The following is a 24,810-nucleotide window of genomic DNA, read 5'->3' as shown; positions in this document are numbered from 1 at the left end:
ATTTGTTATAATCATGTCTGAAAACTGTAAAATCCAATACCATTTTTTATTTTCTTGATCAAAACAAGATATTTTATAGAATAAACTAATATTGCCTTAAAAAAAGTTAATGTGAGAGCTACTTTCACAATTTTACTATACTTCCTTATAATTTTGTTAGTATTTGCAAAAACACATCTTTTTGCATAAACCCACCCACATGTAACCGAAACCCGCGGTGTCTCTCAGGGCGGCGGATGGGCCCCGCTTTCCCGGCACTGTCTGAGCACGCCCATCCGCTTCGGTTCCTGGATGCTAACAACCGCTGAATAACACCATCCGGATGTCTGGTTAACCTTGAACTGTATTCCACGTGAGGCGGCTTTGAGAAATGAATCTTTTTAACACTTACTCCAAGTAAGTGTTGTAGGGGATAACTAGATACGAAAAAGGAACCGCGGCACAAGTATTAATTGCCTAAGTGCGGAAGACATGAAATAAAAGTATATTTTTGCAATCAAAATGACGAATTCTCTTAAAATTGTATCCAATGCATTAGCAGGATTGAAATGATATCAAAAGATTTTTCGTTTAAGTCCAGCACCACCATCATGAACGAAATTATAGCATTAGCGTTCTCACGAATAACAAAAAGGATATTCCTCATTACAAAGAGACAAAACCTATCAGAAAAGAAGCTGTAAAAGTCGATTTCTATCCATTTATAGCGGGTACATTAGCTCTGAACCACTCTGAATGATTCACGCTGATACCGAGGTATTTCTTTGTTCTCCTTTGTGATTATTTCTGATGGCAGCACGGCGCAGGACGGCGCAGGACGGCAGGTACGCTGTCACAGCGCATCTGACTCATCGGGTATTTTCAGACGGACTTAGGTGAGATTGCGATGTTTCTTTGTTTGGAATTAGATTTTAAAGAACGGTTTTGTTGGCTTGCTGTTTGGTGTAAAGTTTTTAGTATTGTGTTCTTTTAATTTCAACATCAGGTCCTTGTGTTTAATTTTATGATTTTGTTGAAGTGTTCCCTATTGGTCTTGTAAAAAGCCAGGTCAATAAATAAAGTACCACATTTTTTTTTCAGGAGATCTCTATTTTTGTATTCGTTTTCATGGCCTTCCATAGAAAAACACTTAAGAGCAAGAATATCGAATAAGAAACTTACCCTAATTTTATTTAACCTACAATTTAAATTGTTCAAAGAAATTACATCGGCAACCAATGGCAGTGGAATCATCTAAACATAATCTAATGTTTGTTTATATAATTTCAATGAAGTAAACAAAGTAGATGTACTTCATTTTTCATTACTCAAGTGGTTACATATTTTACAATCTTCTGTCCGTATTTATATTCCCAGTACAATACTGATCATTACCTAGAAATTAGATGTGAATACTGTGTACTCAGGTACTCATTGCCCCGTATACAATAAAAAATGAAATTATTGAAATGAAACTACTTTTACGGATTTTATCGCGGTTTTAATTTTAGATTTTAGTTCCCGACGTTTCGAAACCTTTGCAGGAAACGTCGGGAACTAAAATCTAAAATTAAAACCGCGATAAAATCCGTAAAAGTAGTTTCATTTCAATGTCTAACATTCGCGTAAACCTAAGAAACCACTAAAAATGAAATTAATTACATTTCAGTACGGTGGTTAGTGCCGCAAAAAAACAGGCACTTGAAGAAAACACACTTTTTCTTCACACTGTGTTATTATAGAAACATGATTTAGCTCTAATAGCAAGATGTCCACCTGTCAGTTCATGCGCCAGACACACTTCCCTCTCACTACGAAAAGCACTAAAATTTCAAATTGTTGCAAACGTTCTCAATCCATTACTGTATTGACTCTTTTCAAAAATCAGCCTTGTATACTAAGCAAGCAATGTACGTTTGATAATTGTTACGGTAGTTTCGTTTCTAAGGTGAGATGTCGTCGTAACATTAGTATAAATTTTCGCACGTCTGTCCGTCAGCGGTCGTGACAGGACGACGATTGTCTTTCCGGAACTCGTTTGCAGCAACTCCTTCGTTACAGTATACAGTCCGTTTTATAGGTTAACTAGCTCCTCTTACCAAAATAGTTCACGTTGCAGTTTTGATTTGAGTTTATTGTGAACATTAACCTACTTATTCAGTCTCATGTTTTAACATCCCCGTGTATGCTCGACGTTGGGTCTGAAGTAAGAGACTACATACGATTCTTGATGAATGGTTTCGATGAGACAAATAAGATAACTACATCGCCAATACATAATCCCTTGTTTTCTCCGAACTATTAATTAACAACATTTATCGATATAAATTCAAATGTCTACGACTCATAATAACTTTATAGTCCAGATTACATGTGTTAACGATATCATAAAATTAATTGTAATTCATTTTGTCAAAAATAAATGGCTGGAGTCTCGATATGTTCTCGGGAAAGTCGTAAAACCGCGGCGTAACAACGATTATTGATGATAATGTTCCATGGACTGACAACCTGGCACTTGATGTCTGGACACCGAATTAAACGGGATTTTTAACGATGTTTGACAACTTCGTAAGTTCACACCAACAAATGTGCAAGATAAACTCACTTTAAATGGGTACGTTACTCATGGCATTGCTGTAAAACTAAAATTAAATCCTGTTTATTGGAAATCAAACTCTAATCGAATACTTAGTTGAAGGTTGACGAATAAGGCTTTGTATAGAAAGCCTTGCTCTCAGTTTTCAAATAGCAAATATAATTGTGTTCAAAAATTTGGTCCCAATTAGAGAACTCATCAAATAAACAAACTTCATCATAATGACCCATCTGTAATACAATTAATAGAGTAAAAATAGGACACCGAAGAATCGGCTCACTGTAAAATATTCATCCAGAAATAGTAAAGGATACCTCTATTCACCTGATTATTACGATGCAGTTGAGCATGTAAACTCAACACACACAACGAGCAGAATATGATTTTCTTTCCATACATAGACGTTCATTTCAAGTCCATTCACAACGTAAGGTAACCATCTAAACCTGTAGCAAAGAGCAATAAATACGCTTAAACAAACAGAGCGTACAAACCTGCGTGCACAAAGAATATTTGGCGTAAGAACAAGATCAAAGGCAACGGGCGGGGCGTGCCTAATCACATCCCGGTCGTTCCCGCTCTATCCGGCTGTTTCACGAATTATTTTTAGTGCACAGGTAACAAGAATGCCCCTTTGAAATGCAACACTTCCGCTCGTAACATCGTGTGTCGGGGCCAAAGATGGGGCTCGTGCAGAAAAATTGTTTTATACCTACGTTTTGTCGGGTTCGGAGAAGACGCAAAAGTTGGCATGTCGAGAACTGAAGTTTTGTTTAAAAAATATTGGAAGAGCACGAAATGTATGTATGAATGATTTGCTGTGGGACAAATATTTTTTAACCAAATTTGAGCTGAGTCGTAACATCATAAAGGCCTTTGTCCGTAGTTTACACAATTTAGGCTGGATTGATGCTGATATAAATCCAATATTACTTATTAATCATAATTGAAAGGGGTAAATATTGCAAACTAATCATGATTCAAAAGTTTGTATTGAAATATTGAACATATTGTACTAATAAAAAAATTACGAATCTTAAAGTTTCAATAGTCCAATCTACACTTCCTTGATCTATGTCCGCCTTCCCAAAAATAGCCATCTTGTACCGTACGTCAATATTTTATACATTTTACACCGATACGAGATCTTTACCGGTCTTCACCGCACTTGTCATTTACCATCACGCCCTGACGTTTAGGACCCGACAGACATTATAAAACAGGTAGCTTATTAGTTTGAGTAATCATAAAGTATTAAATTAGTGATGATTTAAATTCCAGTTTTATGATTGGTAGTAAACATTTTATTAGTGTTCGATGTAAATCATTGGTAATTTTGGATAACGCGTCTTTATTGAAGTATAATTGCCAAGATCCTATTATTTTGGATCTAGTAAAATTATTGAAAGTAACTTTAAGTCGACCTCCATTTAAACTGAAACTTCGTTTTTTCTTAACTACATGCTCGTTCCAAGTATTCTCGTTTGTGTACAAGTCAATACCAAACAAGATGTATAAATCAGAGCTGCTTAAAATTCCCGCATTACGTGGCGCCCTCTGGAGGGAACAGGGGAAATAATGAGAGCTCCTCAGCTCTTAAATCTTGGGACGCATCTACTTTTAATGGCATTTAAATTAGCTTTTTATGTGCTTGCGGTGAGGTCGTGGTTAACGTTTGAGAAGCTTCTTGTTTCGGTGTACGTTTTAATTGAGTTGGATTTGAGGTATAAACTGCTTCGGGACTGAAAATGCTCTTTTGGTAGAATAACATTGTTTGGAAAATGGATGAAAATATTATTCTTGTTGGCCTTAGGGATATCAGCGAAAATAACCCAATCATCCACTACCACCGTATAGAAATATTTTCGGGTTACACGTCCGTCATGGCAAAAATCAAAATATATTTTTTTTATTTCAATCACTTTTTATTGATTGAAGTTATTTTTTTGGTGCATGTTTCCAAAATGCGCTTTTTACACCCGTCAAATACGACAATTTTCAGGCTATAATTGAACGAACTATTTTTAAGGAACAGCTCCACCACCAAAATTACCTCAAACAGGTATTCATACCTTCACGCTCTCGCAGAACCTGGGTGGGCAGCTTTACAGCCGGTACTAGAGCAGAGAGAAACACTGCGGCCTCTCCCGGAAGAGGGCGCATAATATCAGAGGATTTATGCAGCGCCAGTTAACCTGATTGTAAATCTGGTTTGTTGATCATAACCTCAGCTTTGATGGAGGGCTGAGTGCTATGTATGTAGCCGTAAAGGTATCCCTTATTAGAATGTACTGTTGAATTTATAGACCAGTTAGTACGTACTACGTTAGGCTCCTACAAATGCTTATTGCCCGTGTCTTGTAAGGAATGTTGCTTTATTGAGAAACGAAACGAAGGTTGGATAACTAGAATAAAATATGAAGAGCAAAGTTGTGTTTTTTATTCGATTTCTTTATCATTTTACGACATTATTTGTCAGAAAAAAAGCGGGGGCCTTTTTGTAGCAGTGGGATCAGACACAGGCTACATAAAAGAAACCATGTTAAACTGCAACTCTAAATTGACCAGTCGTGATTGATGTTACATCTTTCATTTAAATGGCCCCTTTGTACCATACTGTAACTGTTACAACTGTTGTCAGGATAATGTTATTAAAACGTGATATAAAAGACACAATAATTTACTTTAAACAAACATCACCAACTATGGGCTGAGAGTTAACGATCGATGCTTAAGGAGATGTCACAATATCCGGTCACATCAAAGAATCTTTAATTTACGTGTCTTGTACTCTTATGCACACTTTGATCTTTGGTAGGTATAATAATAAACCGATAGAAATAATTCCTGCGTCTATTGGTAGTATCAAAGACGATGGGCCTGTAATAATCGTAGGTTTTACTAGCTCCGCTCCCAAAGATATTGGATTATAGTTTAGTCTATCAAAAATACCAGAAGTAGCTACTACTGAAGACAGATTGAAATATGATAAAATGTACCTGAGTTTGGTCATATCCATGTCCCATAAAATAAATGGGAAAGTTTTAAAACAAGACGACAACTTGATTCATTATGTGTCAGGTATATCAAAGGCATATAATAATCATTTGTACAAAAAAGTGATCGTATTTAGATCAATATGAAATAAAATCAATATTTTCATAAAACTAGAAGGCAATGCAAGGCATTCATCCATTATAAGTAACTCTTGACAATTCACGGTCGTAAACTTCTGTTTTTACAGATACACCGACATTCTCTCCAAAACTGACACACATTCCAATATTAACATTTCCCGATCTCACCGGCATTTAGCTTACACGTTAAATAAACCTGCTTCTAACAAAATTATTGGCACAAATGACAGCGACAGGAGCCAACCAATAAAACCGCTTCGGAGACTTTCAGGCGGGTCCTCGTATATCATGATATTACGTTTATGATAGAAACGTCTGTTCTGGATAGCCTTGGAACGTTTATGAACTACGATTAAATCAATACGTGGATTGTGGGACAGATGAATTTATTTTTGTCTCATGATTCTCATAATTTTCGTTAACAGACGTGACTGTTGTATACTAAAACCCGTGCCCACGGTGACTTAACGAATAGTCATGCAAAATACTTAGACGGAATTGATCATTGCGTAGATAATTCGAAGGTTTTATTTCAAAGTAAATTTAAAAAGACAGTACAAAAGATCCACACTCCTAAGACATTACTTTCTTTTAGCCGTAATACAAAAATTATCATGCGAGGCATCTATGTGATGTGAAAACCGGAAATTGGGTCAGAGCCGCCCACTTATCTGCCGGAAGTGGACGCCCAGGGGCAACGTATTTCCGGTCCTGACGACAACACACCTCCCTGAACTGATTACCGTGTTTTCGGAGGCTTTTAGACTTTAGATTTAGTTACTGGGAGATGTTATTTCCAAATTCTTTGATATTTCTACATAATATGTGTTAGTATATTTTCAAGTCATTTTGCATGCAATACATTACACAACTAGGAGTTACGTTTACCTACTTTTCGTTAAAGCAGACGAAAGAAAAGACAGATTTTCCACCAAACAGTTAATATGACTGATCAATTACAACCTCATAGAGATTCAAAGTTAAAGTGTTCTCTTTAAAACTATCTGAAACCGTGTAATTTTTTAGTTCGTTTAAGTCTTTACAAAAGTTTTCTTATATTAGAGAAATTCCTGTCATCGTTAATGCTAGAATTATCGCTTAACAATACCTACTTAAAGCAAACATTCCTTGCTTGAATACTGTTTTCCAGTTACACATCATTCAGTTTCAGTATTGCCCGGTGCACATAACTTAGTGTTATGTCATTCAGTTTTACTGCCGCCCCCCCAACCCTGCTCTCCTGCCGTATTAGCGGCAACTATGACACGTTACATTAACTGCGCATGCGCGATGCGCCCGCGCGCTACTCGACGACCGCTTTGATCTTTTACGCCTAGAGGCATAGACTAGCAAAATGGAGAAGTGGTGATCAGTTTTATCTCACTGTCTTTTGGTGATAAAATATGTTATTTATATACAAATCCTAAAAATTTAAGCCTATGTATGCGTTTTCATTACATGATTTATGTGCTTAGAAAATTTAAAATTCAATTTGTCAGTTGACATTCAAAGTTTTTTTTATAGCGATATTTTTCGGGTGTCGTTCAAGATTTAAGTACCTAATAAGTACATTCCAATTTCCTCACATTTATGAGAATGATTTTCATAAAGCATATTCTATAAATCGTTCAATTGTTCCTACATAATTTAAACACTAATTACAATTAGATTTATATTCCTAGAGCCGTCAAGCTTCATAACATACACATAATATGTTTTTATAAATGTCACATCTACATAATAATCTATGGCCAGCATCGTACGACTCTACGTTCTGGCTGTCAACCTTGAACAGAGAGTGCCAATTATCTTACGAGTTTATTGTTTTGTTTGATATTGTTTAATAACTCTATTGAAATGTACCTTTTGTCGTCTTCTAGAGGTACGCTTCTGTTATGTCTGGACGTGGGCGGAAATTACTGGTCTAGTACATTATCGCGGCCGCAGATGTATAACAAAAGATTTTTTTATTTTTCGTCTTTATTTCTCATCGTGTTGGTTTTACTGAACGATTTAATTTTAAATTCTTGCGAAATTTTTCGGTCATTACGTACAAAGTACCTGGTCTACTATACAAGGTGTAGTGGTACGACGACGTAACTAGAAAGCGTTAGTAAAGTTGTTTCGTTCTTTCCTCTCGATCCTCCTTTCTTGCGTAATATCAAGTGGCATTACCACTCGAGAGCGTGAATGCCTTAGGAGTTGTTGAGATAAGCAATTATGGTAAACCTACCTGTAACATCGGAGGGCGTTTCAAGTCTTTTAATAAATATTTTTTTCTTTTTATCAGACAGAACATGGAGTACATGCAGTATTGGATGGGTTTCGACACGTATGCCCGAAATACTATTAATCTGTTTGCGTTTAAATGAGTTCATAATTAAACGGTGTCGCGAGTGTCAAACTCATTATAAAAGGACGTGAATTAAAACACGAGTGGATGCGGTGCTTTTTTAACTTTTTTATGAAGAATCAGGGAGATTGCATAATAATATGATATTACTGTATGGTAACTTGCTTTTGTTTTGAAAAGCTCTGTACCAGTGTACAGGCAGTACTAAATTGCTGAATATTATTATAGTATCACCTAAATTCCGATATCAACGTAGGTATATAAGACACATTACTCATTTACAATCCATCTCTTTTTTCGTTGTATGTGCCTATCTATTGCTCTTAGCTTAACATTTGTTTATAATTTTTTCACTTTTTTTTTATTCTCCATCAAATATGAGTGACAACCGTCAACAATAAATACTTACAATATTCCAAACTCTCACAGTTTTAACGTGCTCCGAATAAAGGGGTTGTTATAATAACTCTGCAGGACTAATTGCGTGCTCACCGCTAAGCCTGCCCACTCTGTCAGCGTTACAGTTTGATGATAGACACTGTTCCGGTACGTGACGGCTATGCTCAAATTATAGAGACCATTATTATCAATCTACCTTAATACCAATTTGTAGACGTCAAAGGGAGCTCTTTTCAGAACTGTCTGGGATAGCGCTTTTGCATGATGCGAAATGTGACAGCGAGGACAAAATATATTTAGCTGTGTTTTATACCTTGTAAATTGAATAGTGTGTTTAAATGTTGCATCATAACGAATTGAATATATAAACCATTTTTAACACACATCGTAAAATTAAAGAATACTTCATCTGAAATTCTGTGACAGACCGACAGACAGACACACCCTTTACCAGGAATTTCGGAATACAAAGAAGAGAAAATTGAACGATACAAATGCTCTTTCAGTAGTCAACCCTCCGCCGCTGCGGCCTCATTTGTTGGCCCAGGTGTGTCCGCGGGCGGTCCGAGGTGTCGCCGCAATCAGCCGCGGCGGCTGACACGCGACAGCGTGACAGCTGACACTGGATTACACTGAGAAGGTACGTGCAGAAGGTTTACTGCTGGAGAAATAGTTTGTATTGATGAATGACGTGTTGAAGTTTACTGAAACACTGATGAGGTCAAGGTTTGATGTGTGTATTTAGATAATACGATAATATGCTACGTGGTCCATTAAGTTCATGGCTCAATAAATATACCCTGTCGGACATAGCAAAAGTAGGAGAGGTAAATTTAGCTAAGCGAACCTTGACCTGACCTGACTTATTTAGTTAAAAGTATATAACACAAATCTGTCTCCAATGTTACGATGTGCCAAAAGAAACATATTTTTCTTTTTAATGTAGCATTATTTGTAGGATATTTTTTCATCGTAGTTACAAATTGATCTTCTGCGTTAACCCTCACCGCGGCTGACACAGACTGACATCGGGTGACAGATTGAGGCGACGCCATTGTTACCTTCCGCTTTTGTTTTAACTGCACACTTTTCCGGTAACGGTGGGATTTGTGGCCTTTTTCTGCTTGTTTGTTTGTATTCTGAAATTGTGGTTCTTTGTTGGTTCGCTGATTAATTCCTCCTGTTTGTACGACTGATTAGACTTTTACCTATAGCTTTTCATTTTAAACAAATAAAGATTTAAAAAGTTTTTACACATTATTTGATAGTGTCACAGATAAATCCATTACTTCAATTTACAGCAATAAAAATAATACATTAATTTTATCGAGCTAACTATAATGGCATTCCGCGAATAATTACGACATAGAGCGAACGCTAAATAAATATCAATACAGTAAAGTATAGAACAGCTGTTGGAGCTGCGACAGATTACCTGAGAAATATTGCTTATGTCGACAAGAAAAAAGACGAAAAATTCTAACCACATCGCCAGTGTGCCAGAAAATTTCTGGCACTACCGACAAAAGGTGTTTATACTACATTCCCTGAAAAAGTGTGCAGTGCCTGAGAATATATTACTGCTAGCCGACACTTGTACTGACTGTTAAATTATCGAATAAAAGCTTGCGATTATAATAATTCCTTTTAATTGGTATTAAAAGTTGTTGTTTTTCGTCGATTGCGTTTGTTTACGAGGTGGGCTTTACGCGTGCTTTTATTTACGATTGGTTCGCGGTTTTTGCATCTGTTGCGTCGAGAACATCGCCGCCGGTGATGCACAGTATGCGAGGAATGCGCAGATTACCGGCTGACCTATAGTTATTGCCGTCAGGATTAGTTGAACGACTCCGATGTCATTGGATGTTACCGTTAATGCCGTCATTATTTCTGGATCGTTATGTTGGTAAATATAAGGCATTAAAAGCTTTGTTTTTGATAATGTTTAATGTCTTGTTTTTAATCCGAGAAGTGAACGAACAGCTAGAGAGTTGCTTATTGTTGTTTTTCACAGGGTATTCGAAGTTAATTAAAAATCTAATTTACGAATATTTTTTTATTTTGCCTCTGAGCTTTTTGACGCCGAGATGGCAAACAGATAGCCATTACTTTTTAGAACCAGTGAAAACATTGTGGTAGAAATGCCATAATTCGATTCAAAGATATTCTATCGTTTCAAGCATTTTTCCGATTAATGATTTATGACGATGATTAAGGAAAATGAGTTTCAAAAATCATTTTACAGACATTTAATACGGTTTATCTCCTGTAACCTTCTAGTTACATCATTTCCCGAGTTCTGAAAGACCCAAGTCTTTAATAATTAGCGCACAGGGCGACATGCCAAATGTGGCACTAAGTAATAATTAGTGGATGTCATAAACCAATAATTGGACTAAGCTCTGATTACGACAATAATATTACATATGCAAGCTTTATTAAACTTCTGAAACTATAATTTATTGACCTTATTGTAATGACCAATATTTAGTAATTTAAAACTCCTTGTTTAGGAAAAAGGCCTTTTAAGAGGCGGACACTACGTGTAGATGCATTTATGGATCTTTAGAAAGATTTGAAGAATCTTCATTTTAATGGCGAGTTTCTTATTGCTTTTTACAATCAATTGTAAAAGCAAGTATCAAGCATGACCGTATAAAGAGGTTTCCCTCTATTAGGCATTGATCGAGATAAAAAACGTTGGTAGGCACGACGTATTTTTTTAATAAGTACCTCCATGCTATCTGGTTACGTTTTTGCTACACGCCTCTACCCCTCCCTTGAGCGCGATATTTTTTATCAGCGCCTCCAATTCTGCCGGTAAATTGCAATCCGATAGGCAGGTCGGCCGCGGGTGCTGCAATTAGGGCTCCCTCACTTCTGCGACTATTTATATCTGCCCTTATCTATACACATGTAAAATATGTATATGGTTATGAGACTTCACCCCTATAGGTAATCCAGTAAATTTAATTTATTTTATGGGTTGGAATATTTGTCGAATGCCTAAGAAAAAAATATTTATTCATCTAATTTATAAAAACAGTTGGCATGTGTTTGAACATAATGTCTCAAAGAAAAACTCAAAACACAGGTACAGATCCAAGTAAATATAACAGTGCTCTACTTTTCACACAGTAAATAGTGTAATATACAGATAATATATTCGCCAATTCAACACCAAACATCAAAAAATACACTGTTTAAAAACAATATAAAAATATTCACACCGGTCATCAATGTAACTATAAAAAATGCTAAGAAAAATGTTTTATCCACAATAAATTATCCTAATTCAAAACCTCGGCACGCACTAAAATATAAATGAATAGGCCGACAACGACGCGCTCCTAATAAACACGTCTTAACCCTATAACACCTGAGGAACCTGGGATATAATTGACCATTATCTCTCAAAATTATTCAAATAAGCTATTCACGAAATATTTATGATAAAATTAATGAGTTTAACCCGTCGGCCGCCGCGTTTCTTATGTTTGTTTAACAATGTGTCCAAAAGGTGCCAAGTCTAAAAATGCGCGTTATCTCCACGCCAAGGTATTCATGGCTGTCACAGACACCTTTCAATAAGCGTGTCTCTAGTTTGGTCGTTTTGGCAAATGGCGCCTACCAACAGTCTAGGGCGGGGACATCTTTGTCGGCGACTTGTAATTTGAATTTATTACATTGTTTTTTAATGAATTTACGTGTAAATTGTCTCGTGTGAGGCAGTAAGAATGCTATGCGGATATAAAGCATAGTGGTATCAAAATTAAATAACCGCTTTTGGATAATACAAGCACATGGAAATTATTTGTCAAGTAGGTATTTACTACATATTTGGTATATTTTTCCTGTACAAAGTTTGGAACATTTTCATATGATGACTACAAACGCTGTGGTTTATTCAACTTAGTTCCATACTCATAATTATCATATACTTTACTGGAAAGTAATTTGTGACTTTAGAAAATTTTAAATTAAATAATTATCGACAACTTATCTATCGACATTTTCCCCGCACTAGTTACTAATGAGCAGGGCGCATCCAGGTGAAACGTCCACACATCATTACACCTCGTTATACACCGGATTTCCGGCACGCTACATCTCTACAGCCCCGTGTAATATCCCACAGATACATGATGAAAAACAAGAGACAACTGCCAACTTTTCTTTATAATAATTAAAATTATATTCGTAAATATTTTGTGGACGTCAGCTGTTTTCTTTGAGGAAATCAGGGTTTTCCTGTGGCGCTGTACTGCGTACGAACTGTTGCGTGGGATGGTATTTAAAAGCTAATAAGAACATAACACTTGCCGGCATCATTGAGTAATTTGTTTTCGTAACATTAACGTACTTTGTTTTAATATAACAATACTTAGTCATATATGTTATTATTTCACATTAAAATACCGAGTAAGGTTCGTTTGTTTGCAACACAAAACATAGACTTATAAGGTACCTGTTAAGGCCAAATTAATTCAAAATATGATACAAACAAAATTCTCTACCCACCTGAAATACGAACCTGAAACATAAATTAACTACGTAACCTTCTTAAATCTCTATTCGTCTCTACATTCCACATCACAGTGACAAAGACAATATGATACTTGAATTCGATATTAATCATGATCGTTTTTTAATTCGGTCATTATTGTGTGAACAGGTCCCCGATTCTGCTATTTAGGGTAAGTCCAGGATACATGCCTCAGTGGGATAGATGACTTGATTTTTATTTCACTATGTTAGGAGCACTGTGAGAGTTAAATTTCTCTATAAGTAACGAGTCCTCCCCCCACCAACCTCAGTGCCAGGCAGACTGTCGACAGGAGCGCACGCGTTTCGTCCGTGTGAGTAAAAATCTTCCGCGGCGAGACGACAAAAGGCGCCAAAATAAGATTCGTAAGTAATTTTAACAGTGTATCTTTTCTCTCGCCTATAATGTCTATTTTTTTTCTATTAGTCTGCTTGCATTGAAGATTAACCTATGTAAATTGATAAATTTTATAGTCATTAAAGCTCATTTTTTGTTTTTATTGAGAAGGGCTTCTATCCCCTACAAAAAGTATAGTTGCCTCGTTTTTTATTAGGATAGATGCCCCTAAGGGCAACTATCCTCAACTGTTTTTATAAGAGCTGTTTTGTTGCAGGAGAGCAAAATGCCTCGTAAATATAAAAGAAAACCGGGTGTTATCCCTCGCGCTGTTACCTGGACCGAAGAAAGTATGCTAGCAGCGTTTGAAGAGATGAAAAAGGGAGACAAGGGTGTAAATCAATTACTATATTTACTATTTTTTAATTTAAATTTGATCTACTATACCTTGTATCTTATCATTTTAGTTACTGTCTTATTGGTACTGTAATTAATTCTATATACCTACTCAGCATTTATTTTTATTTGTTTTAGGTAAACACCCTGTGCTAGGGTTTGATAACGAAAAACGACTTGTGGCTCATATATTCAAATTAGGAGAAGCTGGATTTCCGCCGGACCGAACTGCAATACGTCAGTTAGCATACCAGTTTGCTAAGAAGCTACAATTAAACCATAATTTCGACGAAGAAACAGAAATGGCTGGGTATTCGTGGTTCCAAAGTTTTATGGAAAGAAATCCTGGGATCTGCCTGAGGCAATCTGAAGGTTTATCGATTGCAAGAGCACAAGGTTTAAATAGGGAGGAAGTTAAAAGCTTTTATGACTTGTTGACCAAAATTTTGACGGAAAACGACCTACTTGATAAACCAGACCGAATCTTCAATATGGATGAATCTGGTATACAACTGAATAATAAACCTGGAAAAGTAGTCGCAAAAAAAGGTGTCAGGGTCGTTAAAACTGTGACTTTTGCAGAAAAAGGCGAAACAATCACCATCATCGCTTGTTGTAATGCTATTATTAATTATAATACAAATAATTTTCAATTTAATTATCTCCCCCTATCTTAAGAATAATTTAGTCTGATACCAAAGTTGATTTTTATTTTTTAAGATGATTATTACTAATATCAAGAAGACTGGAGAAGTATTAAAGTTCATGCAAGTTAATTACTACCTAGTAGTTAGTAAAAGATGTTGATTATTATTAAAAAAATATGTGATCGTTAATAGATGATAATGTTTATGTATGTTAAAACACAATAAAGACTGATTATTATAATATAGTTGTTTCATTTCATAACAAATCAGTTACAATGTTTGACTAAGTCGTCAATCCCCACTAAGGGCACCTATCCTCACATCATTTTTCATGATAAGTCTTCTATCCGCCACAGTAGGCGTCTATCCTATTTTTTAGAGGTCCAGCAAATTACAATTTATACAAAATCTACACAGTCTATATCAAATCGATTCAGATAAAATAATGCATTAAGAAATATATTAAATATTTCTCAAAGAACACAATGCTCTAAGATTATAAATTTCGGAATTATTAAGCTTTTTCAAAAAGTGTGGCATCTATCCTGGACTTACCCTACAATGGCCGATGAATGAATGGCAATAGGATTAAATTTGAAATTATTCTCATTCCCTTAAGCATTTTTTCAACACAATGATTGTTAATTAACTGTATCGATCTTTAGTGTACCGCCCCATACTGAATTTTCAATTATTGTGTATGAAAAATGCTTAATAGAATACGAAGTGTCATTTTAAGCAAATGTTAATTCATTCATCGGCCATTGTTAATAGCAGAATTGGGGCCCAGGTTCAAACTGTCTAATGACCCATTTCCCATTGATGGTAACAATAACGAAAGGTGTCGCAGCCTTATCACCGCCTACACCAGGTGCGCCCCGCCTTATCATCGATCGCACAGGTGCGCCGCGCGCTGATTGGTTGAGCCGGCGACGTATACAGGTATCTCGTATATCCACCAATCAGCGACAAGGGTTGGACAGGTAACGGTATAGGCTACCTGTGTTATACTCACGTATATATAGAGTAAAGATAACGTGTATTGGTTGGGTCTTGTGAGATATTTATTAGTTCTACTTTTTGTGATCGATTTTAATGCTGGAGTTTTAATACAAAGATTTGTTCAGTTTTCTATACTTTTAAGTAGTTTTTTTGTTTTACAGATCTTGGTCTACACGTATAAATGTTACTAATTAAATAGATTAACTACATACATTTAATTATTTTTTAGGTTTCTAGAAAATTGTTTATTTGAAGAATGTTTTTCATAGGCAAAGTTCCATTTTGATACCTTGTCTATTCTATTCTTTTATTTATGCAACTATGCTCTGCACCATTAGACTGTAGTAATTCCAAGTCTAAATGAAACTTTTTATTTCAAGTAGGCCGGTTTCCAGGCACTTCCAAAACGTAACAATGATGAGTCTAGTTGCTCGGTTCCAAAGTGTCATTGTTAAGTGGAAACGGCAAGAAACTCCATAAGTTCATTAAAAATAAATTGAGATAAATATTTTTCAATTAGACTAATTGCAAATATTCCTTGATCGTCCTTATATCTTCGTACCAAATAAAATGTAATTAGCTACAACCAAATGTTTAAGTCTTCACCATAAACTTTATTTTAATCACCAATCCCAATCAGACCAGTGAACATAACCGAAGTCTATTGTACTGAAGTAAACAATTCGCACCGAACATTAATTTTATTAGTTTATAGAAACACTTTAAGGTGCACCATTGGGTATTACGACTCAATACGAAATGTGCAAACCGTACGGTCAGCGACGCAAGCCTATTAACGCAAGCACATTAATAATTATTAATGAGGCATTATTTTAATTATTGTTTTTGTTTTATAGTACTTATTTTAAGAGTGCATTATATAGATCCTTAAAAAAAATATACCTATAAACTAATAATAATAAAAAAATATAAAATAGTAATAATAATATTCCACAACTTCCTCATAACGCCATCAAGTGTCGAACTAAGCAAAGCTTGTACTATTTGTACTGGACAACTGATAAACTTACTTATATATTTCTAAATACATCCATAAAAATTGATAAATTACACCAAGACACCTATCAAATTACCATGCCCAACATATAAGAATTTGTCCTGAGTAGGAATCGAACCCACGACCTCCGGTATAGCAGTCAGGGTCACCAACGACTAGACCAACACACCAGCCTTTCTTTCCACTTATTGTGGACAATCGCATTTAATTTGCTAGTATGCTATGAGGCGCTAACGCCCAATTCCTACAGATTACTAGAAGTACAGGTAATTTTGTAAATCTGACTTCTTCAACCGACTTCGGTTGATGACTGTACCGCTATACCGCACGATGCATGGTGCATGGCGCATGGGTCATGCGGCGTGGTGCGTCCTGCGTGCTTTTGATGTCATAGTTTATTGATAGCCATCGTGCTACGCTAAGTGTTTTGTAGTTAGCAATGAGAGGTTAACGCTCACAGACTTTCATGTTAATTACTAGTTCAGTCGAAAAGCAATTACTGTAGTCAGTATTGTTTCTACGGCGTGTTATCGAAATAAAGTTGTAATGTCTAACAGCCTAAATCTTTTAAAGAAATCCTTGTTTTTCTTTTGATCTCTGCTCTAGACATGGTAAATAATAGGTCAGGAGGAAATAAGGACGAAATAAAAACAATTTGTAGTAGGTACCATGGGTATATCAATCATCAGGTCCTTTCGTTAAATCCAAAATGCAAGGTAACCGGCAGTAACATGAAATCTATGCAATATTAATTAAAATAATAATATTAAAAAAATGAAAATTTAAAACCTCAAAAATACTGACTACGTATTAAAACCTCAAAAACACTGATTATGTATGGATACCCCTGGTGGGACTCGAACCCACAATCCCCGGCTTAGGAGGCCGATGCCTTATCCATTAGGCCACAGGGGCGGTGAATTGAGACTCGAAATAAAGGTTTCATTCCGAAACGTGATATTGTCGAAACTCTTTATTTGATTCAGAGTGAGAAAAGAATTTTGTTTTTGATAAAACTTGCATTGATGTCGGAATCAACAAAGACAAAAATATTAAATAACAAAATATTGCAGTAGTTCCATTTACAGGGATTATTACAATTACAGGGATTATTTTATATAAAATTAATAAAATTTGAACAAATGAGAAGACAAAAAAAAAAGTATTACTTTTCAACCTCTCATATATTTACAACACTTACTCGTAAATTTTAAATTCGAAAACACAATAAAAAGGCTATGTAATTTGCTAATAAAACGTCGAGAATTTGATTACACCCCAACAAGGTGCACACGTGTCAATCAACCCCCTGGGGGCAGCGGGGGAGGGGGGCGGGGGCACGCGTCTTGGGGGCTCACTTAACAGCCAACCAATTGAGTTCTTATTCACAATTCCAGGGAATTTATATGGTAATCGCGACAGGGATCCGTGTGTTTTATAAAGAAATTGCCCAAGGTGTTCGGAGGGTCCTGACGAGTTTTTAAATCACTTGTTTTGTACTGTTGTAAAGTGTTCGTATTCTACCAGTACTTGTGGTACTTGAGTGACGGGGGTGAATAATAACGTTGAAAAATAAACAGATCAACTGACACAATTATTATTTATAATCAACGATTGGGCTAAATGAAAGTGACCGTTGTGATAATAAATAAAAGTGATTGGAAATTATTCATACAAATATACCTATATGCCATGCAAAACTCGAATCACTCCGCTAATCAGGTCAAATATTTAGCAAAAAACGTGAACACACATAAATTATTTTATTTAATCTGACATTTCCATTTTATCTAATTTACGAAATATAACGTTACATTCAAAACAAACATTAACAAAATCGTTCTAATTTCATTAAAAAAACATCATTAGGTTTACGAAGCAGGCCAGACACTATTTTTTGCTGAAAGCGACGACAGATAATTAATCTGCTTACTCTTTGTTCATGAAAACAGGTCGATATTATTTTTAAGAAATGTATACTTCTAATACGTGATTGGATACGGCTAATCAAAACGTCTGCTCTGATCTTAGAAAATAATTGGCTTTGAAATTGAGAAAGCCGGTTTGTTGATCTGAGGTTACAGAAACTGAGTTTAATCAAAGAATCAAAAGAAATTGCTTGACAGAACAAGTTGATTGTTGACAAATATAAATGAATATACCAGATCTTATAAGACTATGTCTTAAGCTTTTATTACAACACTAGCTGTTGCCCCCGACTTCGTCCGCGTGGTTAGAAGATACAAGTTAGGAATTTTTGAACGGAAGCCCTCGAAGATGAATATTTTTCCCTGTTTTTGCCACATTTTCCATTGTATCTTTACTCAAACCGTCCTCGATTAATGGTCTATTGAACACAAAAAGAATTTATCAATTTGAATTAGTGGTTCCTGAGATTAGCGCGTTTAAATAAACAAACAAAATCAGCTTTATATATTAGTAGTAAGTAGTATAGAAGAATAGATTACAAAAAAGAAGAGTTTCAAACGTAACAAGAACGTCATTGAAAAAATGCGTAGTTTGTATGGAAAACGTAATTGTTCAGTATACATTAGGTACAAATTGTGTGGTGGGAAAAGGTTTGTTTGGCGATGTGATAATGAATAAAAAAAAACAAATGTCATATCTTTTTAAAATTTAGAGTTCCCTTTCTTCTATAACAATAAAAAAAAACCTGAAACGCAATAATTATTACATAAACGGTACAAGGTAAAACGAATGGAATAATACCGCGCCGTCCATATATCTAGGTACATTGAACGCAGTTAGCTCACCTGCACCCACCTAATGTAGCACGATGGCCGTTACTAATTATTTCCTACCGCGATATCAATTATAATTAGCTTTTCCTTATGCCATTGTCCCGCGTATTTTTAGACGAGACGCATATGTTCGTCTATGACGGTCAACGTAAGGGTCGAAACACGCTATGGTGTAATAGTCTTCATCTTAAAAAGCTTAGATTAAATTATATACTGAAGTGGAGTAACATTTATTCGTTTATCTGTATTTTAAGGTTATTATGATTTAAGAACTAGGATATTAAGGTTGTTTATGAACCACCTGGCATGTATACACCGTGATTTTTAGTCGTCTTACAAAAGCTGCCCAGTTCATGTATCCGATGACTAGAACACGTTCATGATAAAAAATAGGTATTTATGAGATTTGAATAAATTTAAAATGCAATTTTTATTCAATATTATTATGCAATTCGTAGTTTTTTAGAAACACAGCTCTGTTGCGAGCGCGGTCCGAGCCTTGTAACAATGGTGAGGGGCGCGGGCGGCGGCGTTATTATTATTTTTAGGAGTATATTTCAGATTTCTCTTCTTTAATTTTTCTTCGTACTTATTATCTTAGTTGATGACTTTTGTAAGACGACTAAAAAATCACCGTATATAATTATAGTCTTAATAGACATTTTTGAACTGTACCTATTTATTGGACTTCCAACAGCTTATTCTATTTAGATAATTCATTTTTTAGGTGACCGCTAGACAATTATATGCCCTCACGTATGATACGTATTGATAGTTAGGTACAGTAGAATATACCAAGTAGGAATTTTCCTCTGAATCTTCGAAGTTACATTTTCTCTATTCGTTAATGAACGTCTCTATAGGCCTAGAGCAGCGAGCTCAGAGCGCGCTACACCCTAGTGTGCGGGCACACCGCCGCATCTATTTCTGTGTTGATTTATACCGGCACTTGTACTCAACGAGCGACTCCAGCCGCGAATTAATTGTTTATCTTTTTTTACACACAGATGTTATTCCCATTATTAAACATTACTTTTATGATGGTAATAAACTCGAAATTATATAAATAGTCACGCCCTTAACGTTAATACGTTGTTTGTGGGCTATGCAGTGTGAAGCAATCAGGAATTTTCAGGTTTAATTAATTTTTGATAAAATAAGTATGTCATAGCAGAAAACTATTTTCACAGTTACTTCCAAGAGAAACATAATTTTGAGAGCTGTATGTATAAGACTGTGTACAAACTTTGACTGATTAATTACAAAAACCAGCACAAATATCTTAAATTCAATACCGAAAAAAACTTTGAATCTAATAAGTAGTAAATCGACCTCTACGAATAAACGCTGCACGCAACATTATTCGTCAATCCGTTACTGCATCAGAATCAACACGCCGAGAGCGCTCTTATTAATACCTAGTGTCGCTTCTCTAATAAAAATATTAAAATATCATTTGACAGGTGACAGTGCCATGGCATTTGACCATTTCACCGGTAATATTGTTAACACGTTCAGTAAAAAATTACTTGTGGGTACAGTCGTACATCAAAGCGAGCGCACAAATTTTTCAGCCGCATAATATCAGCTCTGTATTTATTATTAACGATTATTTTGTCAGCTAGAACGACGCCGATTACTCCTACATAGTGTCACCGTGTCGCAGGCGAATGCAGAACACTTAGGTTTGAGCTGGGGATATTCTGTTGCCCACGTTTTTAGTTCACATTGTGAAGAGGCATTTGTAGAGTTATTAAATATATTTTTTTCCGAAAAACCACCGGACGTGGACTACTACAGTTACTTGCATACATTTGGACTCATTATTTCTATTATAATTTTATTATTAGTCTGAAATAGTGACAACAGTGAATCTCGTTTTCCCGAATGTGATATTAAATAAAATAGTTTATTCTGTAAATAGGATAAATTGTGACTTCTTGAAGTCCAATTCTTAGTTGGAGTCGACATTTTCTAATTTGCCCGATCATGAGGTAAAAATAATTTATATCACTCAGTAAAGCAGTATTTTTACCTATACAGTGATTGTTGTTGGATGTTGGTCTTCTGTGAGTGTCTGATTTATGTTCAGGACATACGCAACTCGTGCGCAAGTTAACACAACAGTTATTGCTATTATAAATTGTAACATTATTATAAGACAGGTAGGGATTATTTTCGTAATATAAAGTTAATTATTACATTGTATCTGTCAAGGGAGGGTATTTAAACAAAAATATAGAATTGTAATGATGTCGTTAACGTGATAAAATGCTAGGAAAACGTCTGTTTAATGGCGATTATCTTAAATTATTATCGTCTTGAGTGTTAATCGTGTTATGGGACCAATTACCTATTATATATTTCATATCTCTATGATCTAGAAATAGACACTTCCAAGGTTGTTCCTGTATACTTGACTAGTAAGAAAAATACAAACTGCATAACCACTGCTTACCTCTACAAAAATAAAGCCGCGATGATATACTTACGACATCATTAACGAATCGTTGATCCCGGCCGCAAATATCAAACTATTTAAACTGCATAAAAATACCGAATAAATTGTCATGAAGAGCCGTGTCGACGCATTACGACTCGCGTGGAAAATTTAAAACTTTTTCACAGACATCTAGACTAGTCTAAACACCTAGGTCCTAATTAGAGATGATACAGAGCGAACCGAAACCGAAACTATCGGATATTCAAATTCACAATATTAAGTTTGTATTTATTGGTTATTGTATTCAATTGAAAACTTTTTTTGGACAAACAAAGATGAAACTCGATCTACACACCTAATAGGTTCTTAATAATAGTCGGTGCAACAAATCATTAAGCATATTAAAAATTTGCGCAATTCTAACCTCCGTGTTTGTAATGATTAAAACATCCAAAGATATTAAAACTCTTAACTGAAACATATTTTAATAATATTTTTTTTATAATAATGAGTCGAACTCGCGGCGGGATCGCGAGTTCGACTCGCGATCCCGCCTTGTCTGCTCATGATTAAGGACTCCGGTTGGGTCCGAAACTAGTCGGGCTACCCCGATAAATACGCGCGATAAATACACATTATTGTTTAATTCGAAAATATATTCATATAAATCCAAAAGTTATTTTCCCTTCTTGATTTAACATTAAATTGCAAGCACACCATAGGAACGTCAGATATTTTCCGTACTTGTGGTATTCAGAAAGTTCAGAATGTATTCAGGTGTTCAATACACTAGTATTTAGTGGGAGCTAGTGAGAACAGTGGGATAATTACCCCAGTTAGGCGGCCCGCCAAGACATTACCGTTTACGATTTATACTTTTTTATTTCTGTGGTTTTGTGGCGTGACTTTTATAGGAAATGTGGACTTAGAGGTGTCAGTTGTATTATTTGCGATCTTTAAGAGTCTCATCTCTTGCTAAAAAATGCGCTCTATTAAAACATGACATAAGATATATCAAGTACTAACTCAGCATAACTTAATAAAAAATATGAAAACTAAATATTTATTCTGGACGTGTGAAGTTTGGTAGGTACGCTTTTTCTTTCATAAAAAAATAAATAAATTCCAAACAATATTCTAAAACCGAGTATCCAATTTCATTCTAAATTCAAAATTTGATTGACGTTCCGTTAGTCTAAATTGTTTAAAATGGCGGATCGGAATAGTTACAGTGTAGCGATGGCCGTCCTTGTTGGCTCTGATTTAGCGCAGGTGATGTTTTTAGTTTCCTACAAACCATTTGACATTGTTTCCCAGTGAATTATTGCTTTTAAAGTTTTACACGACACTACTATTTGTTTTGTCGATAGGGCATTTCTTTTCATGTAGTGATTTGGACGCCATACTTTTTCCGTTGGACAGCTGCGTTCATAAATTAAAATTTCAGTGTTCTTTACTATGTAATATTGTAATTACTGGTGAGATGGTTTATTTTAATTGATAAGGCAGTAAAATGTAGAGACCTTAACAAATAATATAAACATAATATGCATTAAAAATACAGGGACTCATTAAAAACAACCTAAAGTAAAACAGAGGAAATCTTTACTGTTGTTTATGAAAAAAATATTGATGACGTCACTTAAGCATGAGAAGCGTTTGATCTGATTGATTGCTGAGGTTACATTGTACTGACGAGTTTGACGTGTTGCGCACTGTACTCCGCATGTAACGAATTTTCTCACGGCCTTACATGTATGTCAACGCCGCAATGTACAGGAAGTGTTAAACAATATTCTTGGTTAATGTCAAAAATAATAATAATCATTTTCTCAGTTTTGTTGCATTTTTGCTGTAGCATGATGGCTAATGTGTCGGTACGCTTTCCTATTAGGAGTAAAAATGCAAAATTAAAACTTAACAAAAGCTATTTAGAAGATAAAAATATGTGATTGGTTTGCCTCATAATGCCTTATCAGGTATTATGAGGCATTCTGCACAGTGGACACATGCCAGCAAGACTGATTGATGAATGGTAAGCAACATAATTTTAAAATAATTGTTATATCTAAATTCTAAGACATAGACTATACTAGACAATTTCTATAAATTGCGTCGTTGGCATGGAAACCAGGTGTTGACGCTCACCGAGAGCTCAAACATTAGTAACTCTTGGAAGAATGTTCACAATTCACCGTCTTCATGTAAATCTCCGCGTGTAATATAATGTGCGTCTAAACGACTCTATCTGACAGCCCACCGTGCATCTAGCACCGCGTAATACATCTTACATTAGATTTATATTTGTTACGTGTGTGGGAAAAAATGTTTTGTTTTCGTTTTACTTTAGAACATTATTGACCGGTCTTGTCGAGGACTCTTGAGGTGTTGCTATGCAGGTCAAAGCGAGTTATAACGCAACTATTAGAGCTGTTATTCAAAATGAAATAAGATTGCTAACTTTTTATTTGCCACAGATTAGACTGACTTGTAAAGGTACTGGCTTTACAAAAGTGAGTGTTTGATGAGTAGTTTCATACTTCACTGTTTATATTAGGAAAACTGGAAATTTTAATTAAATTTTTCGTCGTCAATAAACCTTAATGTCTGACACAACTTCACCGTCCCAGAAATTACAAAATAATAAAGAATTAGTTTTATACTTATCCTGAGAAACGCATCTACGAAACAAGCTAAGGCGCCGATACCTAAAATCCATAAAATTAAAAATATAAAACACGAAACCAAATGAACGTAAAATATTTTAACGTTCCGTAAAAATGTGTGTTATAAGATCCAAGCGAACTGGCACTTTAATTCAAAGTTACGACCCGGGAAGCGAACCTGGGCCATCGAGCACGCTCCCTTTGTAAACACGGCGATGATGAGAGCGCTTTCTAATCCTTTGCTTTATTATATTTAAATACGGGAGCTATAAAAATTGATTATACTTTAAATCGAGTAGATGTGGAAATAGATCGGTTTCGGATAATTATGATCTGGATTATCTAAGTGGGTCAGTAGGGATATTGTGATTCGTTCCATTTTTACGAACGTAATTCGGACTTTGTTGTTACTGGACTTTTTATCATAATATTAAGAGCTAGTATTGCATTCGGAGCTCCTTCAGGTTACGTCTCATTGGTAGAAACATATAGAGCAAATATATTATATACTACTTACACTTATAATC

At 35.4% G+C, this 24,810-nt stretch overlaps 1 long non-coding RNA gene and 1 other non-coding gene across 2 annotated transcripts; one reads left to right on the top strand and one right to left on the bottom strand.

Moving 5' to 3' along the window:
- Positions 1–13,162: 13,162 nt before the first annotated feature.
- LOC113501088 lies at positions 13,163–14,945 on the top strand. The gene is made up of 3 exons (XR_003401258.1): positions 13,163–13,378; positions 13,627–13,743; positions 13,884–14,945. It is a non-coding gene; the product is annotated as an uncharacterized LOC113501088 (long non-coding RNA).
- A 2,309-nt stretch (positions 14,946–17,254) lies between these two features.
- On the bottom strand, positions 17,255–17,327 carry Trnar-ccu. The gene has a single exon. It is a non-coding gene; the product is annotated as a tRNA-Arg (tRNA).
- Positions 17,328–24,810: the final 7,483 nt, after the last annotated feature.

The sequence above is a fragment of the Trichoplusia ni genome, chromosome 15 (genome assembly GCF_003590095.1).
Source record: "Trichoplusia ni isolate ovarian cell line Hi5 chromosome 15, tn1, whole genome shotgun sequence".
NCBI classification, from domain to species: Eukaryota; Metazoa; Arthropoda; class Insecta; order Lepidoptera; family Noctuidae; genus Trichoplusia; species Trichoplusia ni.
This window is presented reverse-complemented; position numbering and strand designations above follow the sequence as displayed.